This window comes from Felis catus, chromosome B1, assembly GCF_018350175.1.
Source record: "Felis catus isolate Fca126 chromosome B1, F.catus_Fca126_mat1.0, whole genome shotgun sequence".
Taxonomy (NCBI): domain Eukaryota; kingdom Metazoa; phylum Chordata; class Mammalia; order Carnivora; family Felidae; genus Felis; species Felis catus.
Window position 1 is genome coordinate 4,769,925 of NC_058371.1, and position 18,778 is coordinate 4,788,702.

Below are 18,778 nucleotides of genomic sequence, written 5' to 3' on the forward strand. Positions count from 1 at the left end.
TAGCATTCCAAGTGAGAAGCAGGCTCCACTCTTCTCATTACATCCCTGGGGCACCCTGCACTTTAGGTCTTTCCTACTCTCCCTCTATTCTCGGACACCCTCATTGGCTCCTTCACATATACGCTTGGCTGGAATGAAAAGGAATGAATGCTTTTTCCAGAAATTTTTTCTCAGCGATTCAAAAGGTTTAAGTATGTCTTGTCACTTGAATTGTACAAGACCTCCTTAACTCAGAATTTAATGTCTTTCTCCAAATGTGAGTGCCCACCTTTTGCTTCCTAAACTCCCTGCTCTGAGCGCAAACTGACCCTCTTCTCCCGCCAAAGAGCAGAAGCTCAGCCATGTGGTCAGAGGCTCTGTCCTAGCGGGGAGCTGGTGCAGAGCTGGGGTACGACCTCTTTCAAGGTGTAGAAGGAGGTCAAATTGGTGGGACAGAAATGGTTCATGCAGAAGGGCAGAGCCTGAAGGGTTATGAAATCTAAAGAAGAGGGATAGAAGGCAAGAGTCTTCACATATGAAGAAGCTGAGAGTGAGTCACTGAATAGAGAAACAGGGATTGCAGGCGTGTGTGTGTGTGTGTGTGTGTGTGTGTGTGTGTGTTAATTTCTGGGACAGTGGGCTGTATGAAGCACAGACCATCTTCATAAGGGAATGGGTAGTCTCTCCGTTCCGTGGTGTCTCTGTTTGTTTGTTTGTTTTTTAATTTTTGATCATACACCCAAATACAGTCTATTCTGCTGCCTATGTTGTTTCTTTGATATTTATTAATTATTTCAGAGAGAGAGAGAGGGCACGAGCGGGTTAGGGGCACAGAGGGAGAGAGAATCCCAAGCAGGCTCCACGCTGTCAGCACAACTCGCAAAGCGTGAGATCATGATGTGAGCTGAAGTCGGGCGCTTTACCAACTGGGCCACCCACGTGCCCCTGTTATTTGATTCAAATTAACTTATACACACAGGAAAATAAGGTGAGTTTGTATACATCCTGCGGGTCCATCTACAATTTCTCCTGGCACGTTAACAATTTGAAGGGATTATGGTTCAAGGTCAGATCAGGACTAAAGATAAAAACATCAGCAATATATAAAGACCTGAAGAAAAAAACATGCAAAATCTGCTAGAAGCATCCTACTCCAGTACAAGAAACCGGTGACTTAGTCTTCGTTCTCCAGCATAAGCTACCCGGGAAGCTGTGAGGATAGACAGAGAAGGAGCAAGGAAATTTCTCCCTGTATTCAAATACTAACTGATGAAGAAGGTTACCCCTGAGCTGGAGTTTTCATTTTGATCACATGGTCTCTACTAGAAGTCAATGTCTTCAAAGCCCCGTAACTCTGAGGGCCTGTAAAGATGCACAGGTGATGGCTCTGAGTGGTGATGCCCACGCAAAGGGCTAGAACTCACCCGAGGATCATTATTGCTTTAATTAGGGCTCTGGATGTGGCGTCCCCAAGGGCTTAAAAGAGTTGTCGCTGACCTTTTTTGCCTCATAAACCCTGTGTTCTAGCCCATGATTTTGCAGAATATAGAGTTTTTCAGAACCCATGTGGAGTACTTTACATTATTTTATGCTGCTGCAGGGAAGCATTATTCCGATTTCCAAGGGTCTCTGCTGACAACAATAACTTTAAATTGTTTCAACAATCCAGACTCTGAGTTAAAAGTATCGATCCTTCTGAGATATTGTGAGGTTATGTAATGGGCATCCCTTTCCTCACGTCTTTTGCCTGTAGAAACAGGTCAGGCCTGGGGTCAGTGAGTGTGATCGCCCCGATTCACTGAGCAAAGCAGGTGAGAAGGAGCCGGGAAGGGTCAAAGCGAATGCTGAGGTTTTGGAGTTTCCAGCCAATTTCATAGTCCTGGGCGCGTGAAAGCCTTCCCACAAAACACAGGAAAACATCTACTCTCTTACCTTTACTCGTATGTTACCGCAGAAGAAGAGTTTTGCTTTTTGGTGTTTTTTTTTTTTAATCAATATTCATCTCTAGTTTATTACTGCTTTGCTGAAGTTAAAATTTAACTTTGGTGCAACTGAATGATCTATGGTGACACCAATCACCCAGTGATCCCGACATGCTGCTTGATCTCAGGAGGTACAAATCTATCCCACTGTTTGAATGGACAATGCAGATACCAGCGCCCTCAGAAGATGGGGCTAACGAGGCCTGCTGTTGGGCACTGAATGTTTGTGGCCCTCTCCCCGGTTCATACGCTAAAGCCCCAAAACCTAGTACAGCTACGTTTGGAGATAGGCCCCTAAGAAAGTACTTAGGGCTACTTCAGGTTAAATGAGGTTCTAAGGGTGGGCCCTGATCCCATAGGATTAGTGTCCTTTTAAAAAGGAACCAGAGCCTGCTTGTTAGCTCACACTTTCTCTCTCCCTGCAGGTGCTCACAGGAAAGGCTAGGTCCGCAAGCTAAGAGTCCTCACCAACAGGGGAAACCAGGCCATGATCTGGGGACTTCCAGCCTCCAGAACTATGAGAAAATAACTTTTTTATATCATTTAAGCTGCCCAGTCTACAGCCCAAATACACTAACACCCTTGGGGTCAGTTGGCAAGGCAGCCAATGGGAATGGAGAGTTGCCAAAACTCTATTCCTTTACTCTGGTGCTAATATCTACCTTGCCGGTAAATATTCGAATTGCAAGGCATTTGGATGGTGAAAATATTACTTCAAATTCAGAAGTAGAAATGCATAATCATGAAAAATATAAACACCGTGTTAGTTTATAATATTGCCTTGCAAAATTTCCAACCTAAGAATTTCTTTTGAAATTAGGCTTTTCAATGAGCATCATTCAGGAGTCCATCTTTGACCATGTATAAATCAAAGTGCTGTGCTATTTTCAGATGAATATGCTACCATGGAAACATATGTGAGGTCACCACAAGAGCTCCATTGCTATGCAATATATGGAATGTGGGTTTACATTTCTTGAATGATAGGTAATAATGTCAAGCTTTGAATGGAAACAGATAATGTTGTACACATAAAATGTGAGTAGCAGGTATTCATGGTTAATTATCTCATTTTTATTTACTGATTCCTAACTTTCTGAATGGAGAAAATATCTGGGCATATGGCTATTGAGCTAATGCCATTAAAACACTAATGTAATATTGATTTAATGCAGGTTTCTCAGAGGTTAAATATCCATTGGCTTCTGCATAAACAGCGTGAAACAGAACAAAATGCAAAATGCTACTTGATAAGAATCTTAATGTCTAATTACTTAAATCCAGAGACTTTGGAAGAAGCATATGCAGATTTATTAACTAGTTGTGGCAAAATGCCTTTAAAGCCACCTACACAAACACGACAGCTCTGCATCTTTTATCTGTCGGTACCGGATTTCCATTTCTCAGTTCCAAATGTGGCAGGCTTTTCCTCCCTTTGTTCCAATGAATCCAGAACTTTGATATTTCGCGTCTTGACATTTGGCCCACTGAGAGAATGTACAAAACCTCAAGACATCCACAGTCATCGCTTCAGGAGCTATGTGTATGGGCAGATGCCTAAAAATGTTGTACTAGTCGCTGTCTTAATTATCACACAGAAAAGTCTTATAACACAAAAGGGAACCTTACATCTAACGCGTGAGAGCCCCGGGGGGTGCGGTGAAGGGCTGAATCACCTTAGAAAGCTTTGAGTCACAGTCTGCCAAGCAGGTGCTCTGGGGATTTGAGCAAGGCCCTTTGCTCTATAGGAGTTTATTCCCTGGATGAGCGTTTAGACACAAGACAAGAACATCACCACAATTGATCTCACCCGGTATCACTCGGGAATGAATAGAAATCTGAAGAATACTTATGTCATGTATATGCCCTTTCAAGTCACATTTTGGAAATATTCTCAAGACAATTTAATTTCCTTAAAAAGCAATCCCTTGCTTCTTTCTATCTTTTGTTTATGATTGCATCTGACAGACAGAAGCCTAGATATGAGATTATTATGTCACAGCTTAGTGATTTGTCAACATATATTCTTTCTTGCCCTTCATGCTACCTTTAAATTGTACTATATGGAGTAGAAGCAAAATTAAAACACTGTGTACAAGAAAAGTTCTAAAGACAAGCACCCTTCATGAAACAAAACAATTCAATAAAATATTCGGATGTATGTGTAGGGGAGCATGTATCTCTGTGTGTGTGTACATCTATTCATGGATATGTCTACATACACTCAACCAGCAGAGAGCTGGGACAGGAAGAAATAGAAAGACACAGCGAGACCATTTTCTTTTTCCTGAATGCTAAAAAAAAGCATGTGAACACAGACGTTACCTAGACTTAGTGTGATGGTTTTTTCACAATATACACAAATATGAAATCATTATGTTGTACACCCAAAACTAATATAATGGCATATATCAATTATATCTCAAAAAAAAGCAAACAAAAATGATTCAGATTATTTCTATACTGGAGATCGTACCAGATTTATAAAGACAAGCCCAAATATGTATTTTACTGCCAAATATCTGATTTTTTTTTCAAAACTACCTGCAATCTTCCAGGAAGATAGATGTTGCTTAGCCCATGAAAATTTAATAAACATTCTGTTATTGTGAAGAAATGTTCATCATGTTAATTTCTGTCACTAAGAGTATTAGATCAATCTGACTGTATACACACAAAAACATGGGAAAGTGGAAGGAATCCAGGGAATTCATGGAAACTGTGATATTTGGGGTTTGAAAGTGAAGTGACATAAAAAAAAAGTGAAGTCAACGGGAGTGACTTTGGCAAAATGGAGGACTGGATGGCTCCAAATTCCCCTCCCCCAAGAGAGAAGAGGAGAAGTGCACAGAAACTGAACCCACAGGGTCAGGACTCTGGAAAACAGCCAAACCTTCAGAGCAATCAGACAAATGCTGAATGAAGGATAAGATGACTTGAAAATGGTTGAAAGCTTTGTGCCACCTTAGTTGCCCTTGCTCCACCTCCCTCCCTGGCTCCTGTGTGGGAACCTGGTCTCTGGCTTCAGAGGGAGCCATAATTCATTCTGCTTGTCTATCCTAATCAGTCTGGAAACTACCGGAACGATTGATGCAAGCCTTCCATTTCTGTTTCACCGAACACAGAACCCACTGGGGGCAGAAAATGACAGACATTGCTCAAAAACACTTGTATGGCAAAGAAAGACCCACAGCTATGTGGGGCAGAAGATAATGGTCGAGACATACAGTTGACTCAGAGGCCTGGAGGAAATTGCTCTGGGGATACTGGGACATCCAAAAGCACCCATGGGTACTGCGGGAGTTTAGAAAACCACAGATATACCCAGGGCAGGATGCGTGCTCACAAAAGACCAGAGAAGACCCTAAGCTGATCTCTAGCCTCCGCACAAGTGACAAAGTCAAGCCACAAAGAGTAGAAGAATACTTTTGTCTTCTGGGTTTTTTTGTTTTGTTTTGCTTCGCTTAGCTTTTTGCTCTTGGATTGAAGGAAGTCTTTATCTTAACATTACACTAGTTGAACAAAGGGGTCAGCTTTTAGCCATCAAGAAGAGAAACATCTAGGAGGGGAGACAATTTGATTTACAGAGTTACCAGAGAATAATATTCTAATGTCCAGTTTTCAACAACAATAACAACACAAAATTACAAAGCATACGATGAAGTAAGAAAAGACAGCCCATGCAGAAGAAAAAGAAATGAACAGAAACCATCCTTGGAGAACCCTAGACCTTGGAGTTACTAGACCAAGACTTTAAATCAACTGTTTTAAACATTTTCAAAAATTTAAAGAAAACCATAGGCAAGAAATAAAGTAAACCACAAAAATGATGGATGAACAAAATGGGAATATCAATAAGGAGGTAAAAATCATAAAGAGGAAACTAATAGGAATTCTCACATTACAAAATACAACTGGACAAATTTATAAGCAAATTTCAACAACTGATTTGATTCTGTAGAAGAAAGGATCAGTGAACTCAAAGATAAATAATCGAGCCTGAAGAGCAGAATGACAAAAGAGTGGAGGAAATGGAATGAAACCCAAGGGTTCTGTGGGTCACCGTTAAGTAGACCAACCTGTGAGAAGAGACAGACAAAGAGGTCGAGGAACCATTTGAAAAAATAATGAATGAAAATTTCCGAACTTGATGAAGGAAATGAATGAAAATCCAAGGAGCTCAAATGAACTCCACACAGGCTAAATCAAAAGCCACCAAGACACGTTATAGACAATGACAAAGACAGGGTCTTGATTGTACACCTGGAACTCATATCACACTGTATGTTAACTAGAATTTAAATAAAAACCTAAAAACAAGGAGAGAGGATCTTGAATGCCACAAAAGTGACTCATCTCAAGGGTCCTCAGTGTTATTGCTAGCTTATTTCTCTTAATAAACCATGAGGCCGGCGCCTGGGTGGCGCAGTCGGTTGAGCGTCCGACTTCAGCCAGGTCACGATCTCGCGGTCCGTGAGTTCGAGCCCCGCGTCGGGCTCTGGGCTGATGGCTTGGAGCCTGGAGCTATTTCCGATTCTGTGTCTCCCTCTCTCTCTGCCCCTCCCCCGTTCATGCTCTGTCTCTCTCTGTCCCAAAAAATAAATAAACGTTGAAAAAAAATTAAAAATAAAATAAAATAAAATAAACCATGAGGCCAAAAGACAGTGGGATGACATAATTAAAGTGTGGAAAGGGGAAAAAGAAACCCATCAACAAAGAATTTGAAATAAAAATTGCCCTTCAGAAATTAGGGAGAAATCATAACATTCCCAAATAAGCAAAACCAAGGGACTCTATTTCCTTTAGACCAACCATACAAGAAATGTTAATATAGCCCCTTAAGTTGGAATGAAAGAATGCTAGACAGTAACTAAATACAAGAGGAATGGATGAATAAAGAACACTGGTAAAGGTAACCACCTAAGTAAATATAAAAACTAATATTATTGCATTTGGGGTTTATAACTCCTCATTTGTCCTCTGATTTATTTTTGCTTTTTTTATTTATATTATATTTTTAAAATATAATTTACTGTCAAGTTAGCTAACATACAGTGTATACAGCATGCTCTCGGCTTCGGGAGTAGATTCCTGTGATTCATCGCTTACATACAACGCTCAGTACTGCTCTCAACAAGTGCCCACCTCAGTGCCCATCACCCGTTTCCCTCTCACCAACCCCCATTAACCCTCAGTTTGTACTCTGTTTTTAAGAGTCTCCTATGGTTTGACTCCCTCTCTGTTTGAAACTATTTTTTCTCCTTCCCCTCTCCCATGGGTTTCTGTTAAGTTTCTCAGGATCCACATAAGAGTGAAACCATATGGTATCTGTCTTCCTCTGTATGGCTTATTTCACTTAGCATCACACTCTCCAGTTCCATCCACGTTGCTACAAAGGACCAAATTTCATTCTTTCTCATTGCCAAGTAGTATTCCATTGTGTATATAAACCACATCTTCTTTATCCATTCATCAGTTGATGGACATTTAGGCTCTTTCCATAGTTTGGCTGTTGCTGAAAGTGCTGCTATAAACATTGGGGGTACAAGTGCCCCTATGCATCAGCACTCCTGGATCCCTTGGGGAAATTCCTAGCAGTGCTATTCCTGGCTCATAGGTTAGATCTATTTTTAATTTTTTGAGGAACCTCCACACTGTTTTCCAGGGTGGCTGCACCAGTGTGCATTCCCACCAACAGTGCAAGAGGGTTCCTGTTTCTCCACATCCTCACCAGCATCTGTCCTCTGATTTAAAAGGCAAACACACAAACCAATGTATTGTTTCTATCGATATTAATGGGCATGCAATGCAGAAGGATGTAAGCAGTGAAAATAACAATATAAGGGGGAGGGATAGATATGTACAGAAGCAGAGTGTTGCCTAAGTTTGACACTAAGTTGGTATCATTGGAACTAGGTTGATATAAGGTGACCAAGTGGACTGCTTCCCCAAGATAACCACCGATCTCACATGCATGCATGCGCGCACACACACACACACACAACCGACTATGTATGAGGAAAGGGAATAATAGAAGATAGAACAAAAAAAAAAAGGAAAAAATTAAGACACACATAAGGAAATAGCCACATGGTATAAGTGAATTTTTGTTATCAACATTACTTTAAAATGAAATAGATTCAACTCTCCAAATAAGGCAGAGATTGACAGAGTAAGTAAAAATCTCACTTATCTATATACTGTGTGAGAGTATTGGGATGCAAAGACAAAACATTTGAAAATAAAAGGAGGGAGAAAGATATTCTATGGACACGGTCACAAAAGCAAAGAATTATATTAGCAGACAAAACAGATTTTAAGTAAAAAAGATAAATACAGACATAGGGAAAGACATAAATAGTAAAAGTTTACAAGCCACAAGAGACAAAGAAGTATATTATCTATTGTTACAAGTTGCAATCCATTAAGAATATGTAACAATTGCATGTGGCTAACAACAAAGTCCCAAAATAGGCAAAGGAAAGAATCTGACCAAATTCAAGAGAGAGAGAGGAGGGAGGGGGAGAGAGGAGGAGAGGGGGAGAGAGGAGGAGAGGGGGAGAGAGGAGGAGAGGGGGGGAGAGGAGGAGGGGGGGGAGAGGAGGAGAGGGGGAGAGAGGAGGAGAGGGGGGGAGAGGAGGAGAGGGGGAGAGAGGAGGAGAGGGGGGGAGAGGAGGAGAGGGGGGGAGAGGAGGAGAGGGGGGGAGAGGAGGAGAGGGGGGGAGAGGAGGAGAGGGGGGGAGAGGAGGAGAGGGGGGGAGAGGAGGAGAGGGGGGGAGAGGAGGAGAGGGGGAGAGAGGAGGAGAGGGGGGGAGAGGAGGAGAGGGGGGGAGAGGAGGAGAGGTGGGGAGAGAGAGAGAGAGAGAGAGAGAGAGAGAGTTAGTTCTACAACAATTGGACTCATCAGAACCCCACTTTCAATACAGAACAAGCAGGTCAGTGAGGAAACAGAATGTAAACAACCTGTATGCAAATTAGATGTACAGGTTTCTGGAAACATCCAACAGGCAGCAGCAAAACACGCCATGTTCTAAGTGCACACGGAGCACTCACCAGAACAGACCACATGTCATCTAGGCTGCAAAACAAGTGCTGATATACTTTTTTTTATTTGAAATCATACAGGGGCTCCTGGGTGGCTCTGTCCTTGAAGCATCCAACTTCCACCAGCTCAGGTCATGACCTCGTAGTTCAAACCCCACATCCGGCTGTCTGCTGTCAGCATGGATCCTGCTTCAGATCCTCTGTTCCCCTCTCTCTCTGCCCCTCCCCACGCATGTGCACATGCGCGCTCTCTCTCTCAACTACATAACCACTTAAAAAAATGAACTGAAGTCATGCAAAGTACCCTTTCCAACCACTGTGGAATACAACTGGAAAACAGCAACAGACGGAAAACTGGGGGATCCATAAATAAATGGAAATTAAAGGGATACAGAATCCACCAACGGGCCAAACAATAAATCATAAGGGAAATGAGAAAATACCTCAAGATGAGTAAAAACAGAAATACAAACTTTGTGAATCAGCAAAAGCAGCGGTCAGATATGTAAACAGTCAGATACGCCCAGTAAAGATGCTCAGCAGGATTAATCACTAGGGAAGGGACTTTGTAAATCAAAGCCACAATGAGATACCTCTTCATACCTATTAAGATGGCTATAATAGAAAAGAAAAGAGAAAGAGGGAGGAGAAAAAATAAAATCCTTATAGCTTGCGGGTGGGAATGTAAAATGTAGATTGCCGTGGAAACCGTGTTTCAAAGAGTGAAACAGACTTACCATAGGACTCAGATTTCACTAAAAGATACAGAGGCAAACGGACTGAAAGCAGGAACTTTAGCAGATATTTGCACACCGACATTCCTAGCAGCATCCTTCATGAGAGCAAAAGGGTCCAAGCAAGCCAAGTGTCCACTGATGGGTGGACAGATAAGCCGAGTGTGGTCTATACAGAGAATGGGTTATTCTTCTGCCGTAAGAAAGGATGAAGTTCTGATAGTTGCGACCACACGGATGAACTTTAAGAACATTATGCTAAGTGAAAGAAGACGGGTACAAAAAGACAAGTCCTGTATGATTCCATGTACGTGAAATCTGGAGACCAGGCAAGTTCGTAGTGACGGACAGTAGAATGCAGGCAAGCCCCTACTGGCCCTGCGAGAAGAGGAGAAAGTCTGCACCAAGGGAAAAGGAAACTATGTAACCCACTTCATATTCCAGACTTCCGTCTCTGCCTCCTTAAATATGCACACATACAATTGACATCACAAAGGATAAGTTCCTTTCCCATTGAATCAACAATATGTTCCAGGCACTCCAGATACTGCTATCAGAAACGATACCTACTCTGAGCTCATTTTCGTTTACTAAATTACTGAGTCTAATGACACCTAATAGTTTAATCCAGAGACTATAAAATGCACTGTTTATCATTTACATCTTTATATACGAAGAAGATATATTACTGTATTTTGTTGGAGGTATTTACACAGAGGATCTCTAATGGATTTAAATGAACTTATTACTGCCCTAACTCCTTAGGCCTGTTATAAACTTCCTAAATGCCTAAGGAGGAATTCGGTATGAATACAGTCTATAAATTCTAGGAAACCGAACACACACACATGCACACGTATTGCACTAACATTTTAGTAAGATTGTGCATTAAAACAGATCAATTTCGACTGTGAGCACATAACGAGCAATCAGTACCTACGTCATTAATGATGGACTTTACATTGATATGGGAGTATCTTAACTCGTTTCCTAATATAACTTTGGCACATGTAAGATTTCTACAGCCCCTTGATCAGTTTGCCCAAATAAACTGGCCCCTGAAGGCATATCACCGGCGTGAAGTTTGAACTGAGGAATTGTGAGTTGCCGAGGGGTGAGTATGTGAGGGGATCCGGGACTTCTGGAGGCATGCACCTTCCCCTGGGTGCGGTGCCCCACCGTCCCCGTCCGTGGGTAACCAGCCTCTGCTTTTCTTTCCCTCTGTATCTTCAGTATTGATTGAGACCATATGAAATGTCTACCCCCTCTCCTTCAGCCTGGATTTTGATTCTCTGCTGTTTCAACGCACCACATCAACGCGGTTGGGAATTAGGAGGAAATAGAGTTATGGTTAAAGCACTTCCTAAAAACGTCATTGTGCAGCACCTTAAGGGGAAACGCTGAACAACTTCAAACTCTTTCCCTCCGCAACTCTTTTCATTTCCCCGGTGCTACTAACTCACTTAAAGCAGCATGATTATCAGCTGCTTCCACGGAGAATTAAGGGTGTTGACAGTCAGAAGTCCCTAGCATGAGGTCATCTGACTAGAACCCTGACCAGCATGTGGCTTGAACCTCAGGGGTGACGATCAGGATCTGTGGCCTCTAAGTGGCCACAAATCTTCATAGAGAAAAGAGATGATCACACGCGTTGAAGCATCTTCCCGTTGTAAAGGTGTGATAGCTAGGAGAGCTTGAATATATTGTAAAGGAAATATTCATGCCTAGAAACAAGTGAAGGATGGATTTCTCAAACGTAATCACCTGTTTGTCAAGTTTATGAAACAGGTTTCTGATTCCAATGACTTCAGGGATAGATTCTGTATATGTGAAATATAGTTATATGTATTTTAATTGATATTCATCAGTGTATTTATAATATATTAAAATATAATTGAAATACATATAAATTATATTCTACAGTATATTATAGTTATGGATACAACTATGTAGTTAACATGATTAGCTCTAGTTAATAGGTGTTCTTTCCATCATTCACAACACATGCTTTCAGTGGTTCTACATTAGAAAAACCTGTTTAACTGAGGGTCGATGGGGGTGGGTGATGGGTACTGAGGAGGGCACCTTTTGGGATGAGCACTGGGTGTTGTATGGAAACCAATTTGACAATAAATTTCATATATTGAAAAAGATAAAATTAATTGATACTAAAAAAAAGGAAAAAAAGAAAAACCTGTTTAACTTTCTTTAAGCCAGCATTCACCAAATTCACTAACCAGACGCCTCTTTTCTTAGTATTTATTATTACGTTCGGGGCAATATTTTCAGACGGGATGGAGGCATGATTTTTATGTTACGTATGGAGCAGAGAATAAAATAAAAAATGGCATTCGTCGCTTAGGGAGGATGATGCGTTTTGACAAAGACGACCCTGGGTGTGAAGTCGACAAAAACTGTAATATTTTAAGAAAGCATTTTGGAAATACCTCATTTACAATTGCCTTTAAAATAATATGGGCAGAACCCTGAGAGTATTTAGGTCTGACCCGGCATCACGAGAATCTGGGGATTCTAATTTCTATCACGGTTATGATTCAGAAGAAGAACCAGAAGACAAGATTGAAATGCTAGTTGATAAGATGCTAAAAAGAAAAAAAGCAAAGTCAAGCCCACAGTTGCTATCTTGTTCACAGATGGAGGGATGTTGGGGGACAGGACTGATGGAAGACATCTGTTCTGCGCTCTCGGCTCCTTCCCGGCTCCAGCCTCCACCCTCACTTGCCACTAAGGTCCATTCGCAACCAGACAAAACCAGTCCCAAGCTTCCCACTGCCCCAGGCATTGTCAGATTGAGGGTTCGCCTATGGTTTACACTAAGGATAAGCCACCGGCTTGGGCTCTTTCTGTAACCTGCCCGTGTGATGTTTCCATACTGCCACGATGGTTCCCACAAGGTACAAGAGGTTTAACAAAACCTGGCATCAGAATGTTACCCACAGCAGCCTCCATTCCTTTTATTTTGCTCATGTTCACGCCCTCTGCGCACAAGTACATCCCGCAGACGCCATTCTTCCTGTGCTAACGTTGGCACAGAGTTCCCTGGACAGCTGACCATTTGGTGCCTTTTCATATTCCCATTCTTTAGGTACCAGTTCAGCTTGTGTGTGTGTGTGTGTGTGTGTGTGTGTGTGTGTGTGTGTGAGACTATGAGGTCCCCTTCATAAAATCACGTACCTCTAATTTTATTGTCAGCCACCAGCGTCTCTGGAGTCCTTCTGCCACATTTATTGATGTCTTGGGAACAAGTGCCTGTTCCTAACCTATCCCACTACGTCGTGTGTCAAACAATAGCCAAAGTATGGAAAGAGCCCAAATGTCCATCGATGGACGAATGGATAAAGAAGATATGGTCTGTATATACAATGGAGTATTGCTCGGCAATCGGAAAGAATGAAATCTTGCCATTTGCAACTACGTGGATGGAACTGGAGGGTATTATGCTAAGTGAAAGGAGTCAATCAGAGAAAAACAAAAATCATATGACTTCCCTCATATGAGGACTTGAAGAGACAAAACAGATGAACATAAGGGAAGGGAAACAAAAATAATATAAAAACAGGGAGGGAGACACAACAGTAGAGACTCCTAAATATGGAGAACAAACTGAGAGTTGCTGGAGGGGTTGTGGGGGGGGGGGATGGGCTAAATGAGTCAGGGGCATTAAGGAATCTACTCCTGAAATCATTGTTTCACTATATGCTAACTAATTTGGATGTAAATTAAAAAAAAATTAAATTAAATTAAAAAAAAAGAATCATGCTGATGGCATTTGCTCATTTCAGGTCACCACCCACAGGCTGGCCCCACCATTGACGCTTTACTCTGGAGTTGAGGGATGTAACCTCTCCAAGTGAATCACCACAAACCAAAAAACCAGTAAGTTGCTATCAAGGAGAAGGGCTTGTGTGTGGTTGTGTTTCCACTCAAGAACACGTGCATGTCACTGGGGGTGGGGTAAACAAACATTTTTGCCTCGGACATAAAAAAAGATCAAACCCAGGAGGGGTGCCTGGGTGGCTCAGTCGGTTGAGCATCCAACTTTGGCTCAGGTCATGATCTCATGGTTTGTGAGTTCAAGCCCTGCATTGGGCTCTCTGCTGTCAACAGAAAGCCTGCTTGGGATCCTCTTTCTCTCTCTACCTCTCTCTCTGTCCTTCCCCACTCTCTCTATTTCTCTCTCTCTCTCAAAAATAAACATTAAAAAAAAAAACCTAACTTAAAACTTGGTTAATGCTCACCACAATTTCAATTTGTTCCTGGAATATTTTAGAACAGTAATTGCCATTCTCCCCTGGAGAGTAAACATTATCTATGGAGCTTTAAAATATACTGATAAACCTCATCATCATCCCTCAGAGAATCTGATATAATTGTCAATTGAATTCGAGTGTCCTATGGGCACCTGAATTTGCATAATATCTCCAGGAAATTCTAAGTTGTGGTCAAAGTTGAGAAGTCCTGCATTAGAATCTCGCGAATCTGGGGGCTACTCAGAGCTTTGCCACCACAGCTCAAGCACAGGGACCCTTAGTGCCTCTGACTCACTGTGTCCAGCTGCCGATTCCAGGGGCTGGGGGTGGGGAGCCTGTCCCCCCTTTTTTTTTTTTTTTTTTTTTTTTTTAAAACAGGACTTTTTCAACGTTTATTTATTTTTGGGACAGAGAGAGACAGAGCATGAACGGGGGAGGGGCAGAGAGAGAGGGAGACACAGAATCGGAAACAGGCTCCAGGCTCTGAACTGTCAGCCCAGAGCCTGATGCGGGGCTCGAACTCACGGACCGCGAGATCGTGACCTGGCTGAAGTCGGACGCTTAACCGACTGCGCCACCCAGGCGCCCCGCCTGTCCCCCCTTTGAAGAGGCAAACCCCCCTGCTACCGATTCTCCCTCATGTCGTAAACACCTTGCAGTGTGAATCAGCCTTTTACCTTTTACACTCAGACGCTCAGCCACCTTTTCCGGTTTGGTAACAGCAGGAAATCAAAATCAAGTATTGGTCAGACTTACCTGGAAAGGCAGCGCCGTGGACTTCCGGCCTCTGGTCTGAAAGATGAGGGGCTTGCAAAGCCCCAGGGTCACCCTCGCAAGAAGAAAACAGCCGCACGCAGTGAGCATCTACAGTCCTTCCTGGACTCCCCCAAAGACACAAGGTCACGGGACAAACCAGGCAAACAGGAGGCACAGGCGAGCGGATGGACGCAGGCCTAGCTGGAGAGGAAGCTGCCGCTGGGGCTCGTTGGGAACACTGAAGGGGTGGGGGGTGCTTGCTGGAGCCTGAACCTGGGCTGGATTGGGGGATCAGGACTCTGCCCCGGCCCCCTGAACCCTCACCTCCCGCCTTGCCTGGATTTTCTGCCAGGAGCCCCATCAAGTGCTCAGATCAGAGAATCACCCCCTCGCGCCTCCAGCAGGGGGAGGGGAAAGTAATCCTTCTGAAATAAGCCCAGAGAGCTGTTATCAACAAAGGCCTTGCCCTCGAAGGAAGCTATTGGGCACACCTGTTTGAGGGAGCCTTCGGGGCCGGGGGGCAGGGAAGCAGCCCCTCCCCTGCAGCTGGGCATCTCCCTGTGGCCTGCCCTCCCTGACTGGGTGGAAAGCTGAGAAGCGCCTGTGAAGGTCTCCGTCTGGAGACCGGGGCCCAGAGAAAGGGGGGGGGGGGGACTCGAGGCAGGACTACAGAATGACATCACCCCGGAGGACATCTAGCCTTAGCCAGCTACAGCTCTAACAAACCTCAAACACCTGCCAACCCCTATGCTTGACCCCAATGACCTCATTCGCCTTTAATTGTCTCTTTAGAGGCCCCGTCCCAAATCCGGTCCCATTCTGAGGTCCCGGGAGTTAGGGCTTCAACGTATGAATATGATGCTTCTCAAGCTGAAAAGTGGAGAGAAAAAAGAATGGAGGAAATGAATAGTTATGAACGGAACAGGATATTTAAGAACCGTGAAATCACCCAAGAGCTAACAAATGCACGTGGGAAGACAAAAAGGAAAAGTGGAGAAAGGAACAGAAGAAATATTTCAAGGGATTAATGACAGACACCGAATCCCAGGTCCAGAAATCTAAGAAAACTCCACAGGATAAATGCCAAAATGCCACACTGAGGCCTAGCAATTCTGCAGAAAATGAAATTTAGGTTGAAAATCTTGAAGGAAGACAAAGAAACCCCTTACCGGTCGAGTAGCAAGCGTATGAATTATCAGGGACTTTTCTTCAGAAACCGATAAGCAGGAAGAAAGTGTAAAAAGAAAAACAAAAAACAAAACCACTAGCCTAGAATTAAGACTGTATCCAGGGAAATTGTCTTTCAAAAGTCAAACAGAAATAAAGACTTCCTCAGGCAAACCCAAAATGAGATAATTTGTTGCCAGTTGGACCGACTTGCAAATTATTTTAAAAGAATTTCTTTGGAAAGAAGGATAATGACGGGGCGCCTGGGTGGCTCAGCCGGTGAAGCGTCCGACTTCGGCTCAGGTCACGATCTCACGGTCCGTGAGTTCGAGCCCCGCGTCGGGCTCTGGGCTGATGGCTCAGAGCCGGGAGCCTGCTTCCAATTCTGTGTCTCCCTCTCTCTCTGCCCCTCCCCCGTTCATGCTCTGTCTCTCTCTGTCTCAAAAATAAATAAACGTTGAAAAAAAAAAAAAGGATAATGACATAGGTCAGAAACTCAAATCTTAGCTATATAGAAGTACATAAAGAAAGAAAGAGTGTGAGAGAAAGCATAAATGAAGGGAAAGTAATCTTTTATTGATTTGATTCTTAATTGATACAACAGGTAATTTGTCATAACAAAAGCAACGATGTATTTAGTAATTCTAGCTTACGGATTACTGAAAAGAATGGCAGCAATGTTATAAGGGACAGAGGCAGGAATGAGGAACACCTCATACGCCCACAGCACCTCTGAGGTGGTATAGTTTCATTTGACAGTAGGTGTGAAATACTTACAAATGCATATTGCAAACCCGTGCCAAGAGGGAAATGTTTAGCATTGAATGTGCATAGTAGAAAAGAATAAAGATGGAAAATCAATAATCTAAGTTTCCGCATTAGGAAACCAGAAAATAAAGAGCATGCTAAACCCAAAATAAACACGAGAAAAGAAAGGATACAGTGTAACAGAAATCAGTAAAATGGAAGACAGGCTATCAGTAAAGATCAACAAAGCTAAAAGATTTTTCCTTAAAAAGATCAATGATATTGATAGACATCTAGTCAAGCTAATGAAGAAACAAAACAGCAAAGATGTAAATTAACAATATCAGACACGAAAGAGGGCCCACCACTCCCCATCCCATGAATGTTAAAAGGATAATAAAGGAAAATATGAATAACTCTATGTCCAGAAATTTGAGAACTTAGAAACAGTGGACCCATTCCTCGAAAGAAACTGAAATTTACATAAGAAGCACTAGAGGGGCACCTGGGTGGCTCAGTTGAGCATCTGACTTCAACTCGGATCACGATCTCATGGTTCATGAGTTCGAGCCCTGCTTTGGGCTCTATGCTGACAGCTTGGAGCCTGGAGCCTGCTTCAGATTCTGTGTCTCCTTCTCTCTGCCTTTCCCCACCCATGCTCTGTCTCTCTCTCTCTCTCTCTGTCTCTCCAAAATAAATAAACACTAAACAGTTAAAAAAAAAAAAAAGAAGCATTAGACAACTTGTGTTTTTTTAAAGTTTGTTTATTTATTTATTTAATTAATCTCTACCTGCAATGTGAGGCTCGAACTCATAACCCCAAGATCAAGCTTCGCATGCCACTCTGACTGAGCCAGCCAGGCACACCATCAATAAATAGACAATTTGAGGGGCGCCTGGGTGGCTCAGTCGGTTAAGCGTCCGACTTCGGCTCAGGTCACGATCTCGCGGTCCATGAGTTCCAGCCCCGTGTTGGTCTCTGGGCTGAGGGCTCAGAGCCTGGAGCCTGTTTCAGATTCTGTGTCTCCCTCTCTCTCTGCCCCTCCCTCGTTCATGCTCTGTCTCTCTCTGTCTCAAAAATAAATAAACGTTAAAAAAATTAAAAAAAATAGACAATTTGAAAAGGCATATTTCTGTTACAGAAAGGGAAGAGAGAGTGAATAACCTTCCAAAACAGAGAGCACAGGCCCAGAAGCTTTCAGTGTGAATTCCATCAAGCATTTAGGGAAGAAATGATACCAATTCTCTACATTCTCTTCCAGAAAACAGAAGCAGAAGAAATACGTCCTAACTCATTCTGCAAAGTCAGCATTACCATAATACTAAAACCGGACAAAGATATTATAAGAAAGAAAAATGAGAGACCAAAATCTGTCCTGAACAGAGATGCAGACTCTCAGTGAAATATCAGCAAATCAAAATCTACGTGTAAAAAGAATTATAAATCACAACTGAGTGAGACTGACACCAGGTGTGCAGGGCTAGATCAACATTCCGAAATGAAGGGCTGTTCCATGACATCAACAGGCTGAAATAGAAAAATCATATGACCATTTTAGCCAATGCAGAAAAAACATTTTACAAAATTCAATACTCACAATTAAAAAAAAAAGAAATCCCAGAAAATTAGCAGTAGAGGAGCATCTTCTCCAGTTGACAGAAAACTACTATGAAACACCCACAGTTAATATTTTCCTTAATGGTAAGAAGCTAGGGGCTTTCCCCCTAAGATTGGAAACATCATACTGTAATTCCTGTAGAATTTAATTACACAAGAAAAAGAAATAAATTTTCTTTTATTTCATTATTTTAGACTATATATATATATATATATATATATATATATACACATATATATGACAAGACAAAAGAAATAAATGGTCTTTTTCACAGATAATATGGTGGTCTATGTAGAAAATCTCAAAAAAAAAAAAGTAAATAAAACCTTCCTGGAACAAATAAATGGTTAATGCAAGGTTACAGGATACTAGATTAGTCAATTAATGTTTATATACCAGTAAGGAGCAATTGCAATTTGAAATTAAAAACACAATATCACTTATATAGCACAAAATAAATGAAATAATTTAGTACAAAA

At 42.3% G+C, this 18,778-nt stretch overlaps 1 long non-coding RNA gene across 1 annotated transcript; it reads left to right on the forward strand.

Annotated features, from left to right (window-relative positions):
• Window positions 1-816: 816 nt before the first annotated feature.
• Window positions 817-18,469, forward strand: LOC109499377. The gene is made up of 4 exons (XR_006597306.1): window positions 817-2,999; window positions 12,953-13,109; window positions 13,543-13,636; window positions 17,943-18,469. It is a non-coding gene; the product is annotated as an uncharacterized LOC109499377 (long non-coding RNA).
• The last annotated feature ends 309 nt before the right edge of the window (window positions 18,470-18,778 follow it).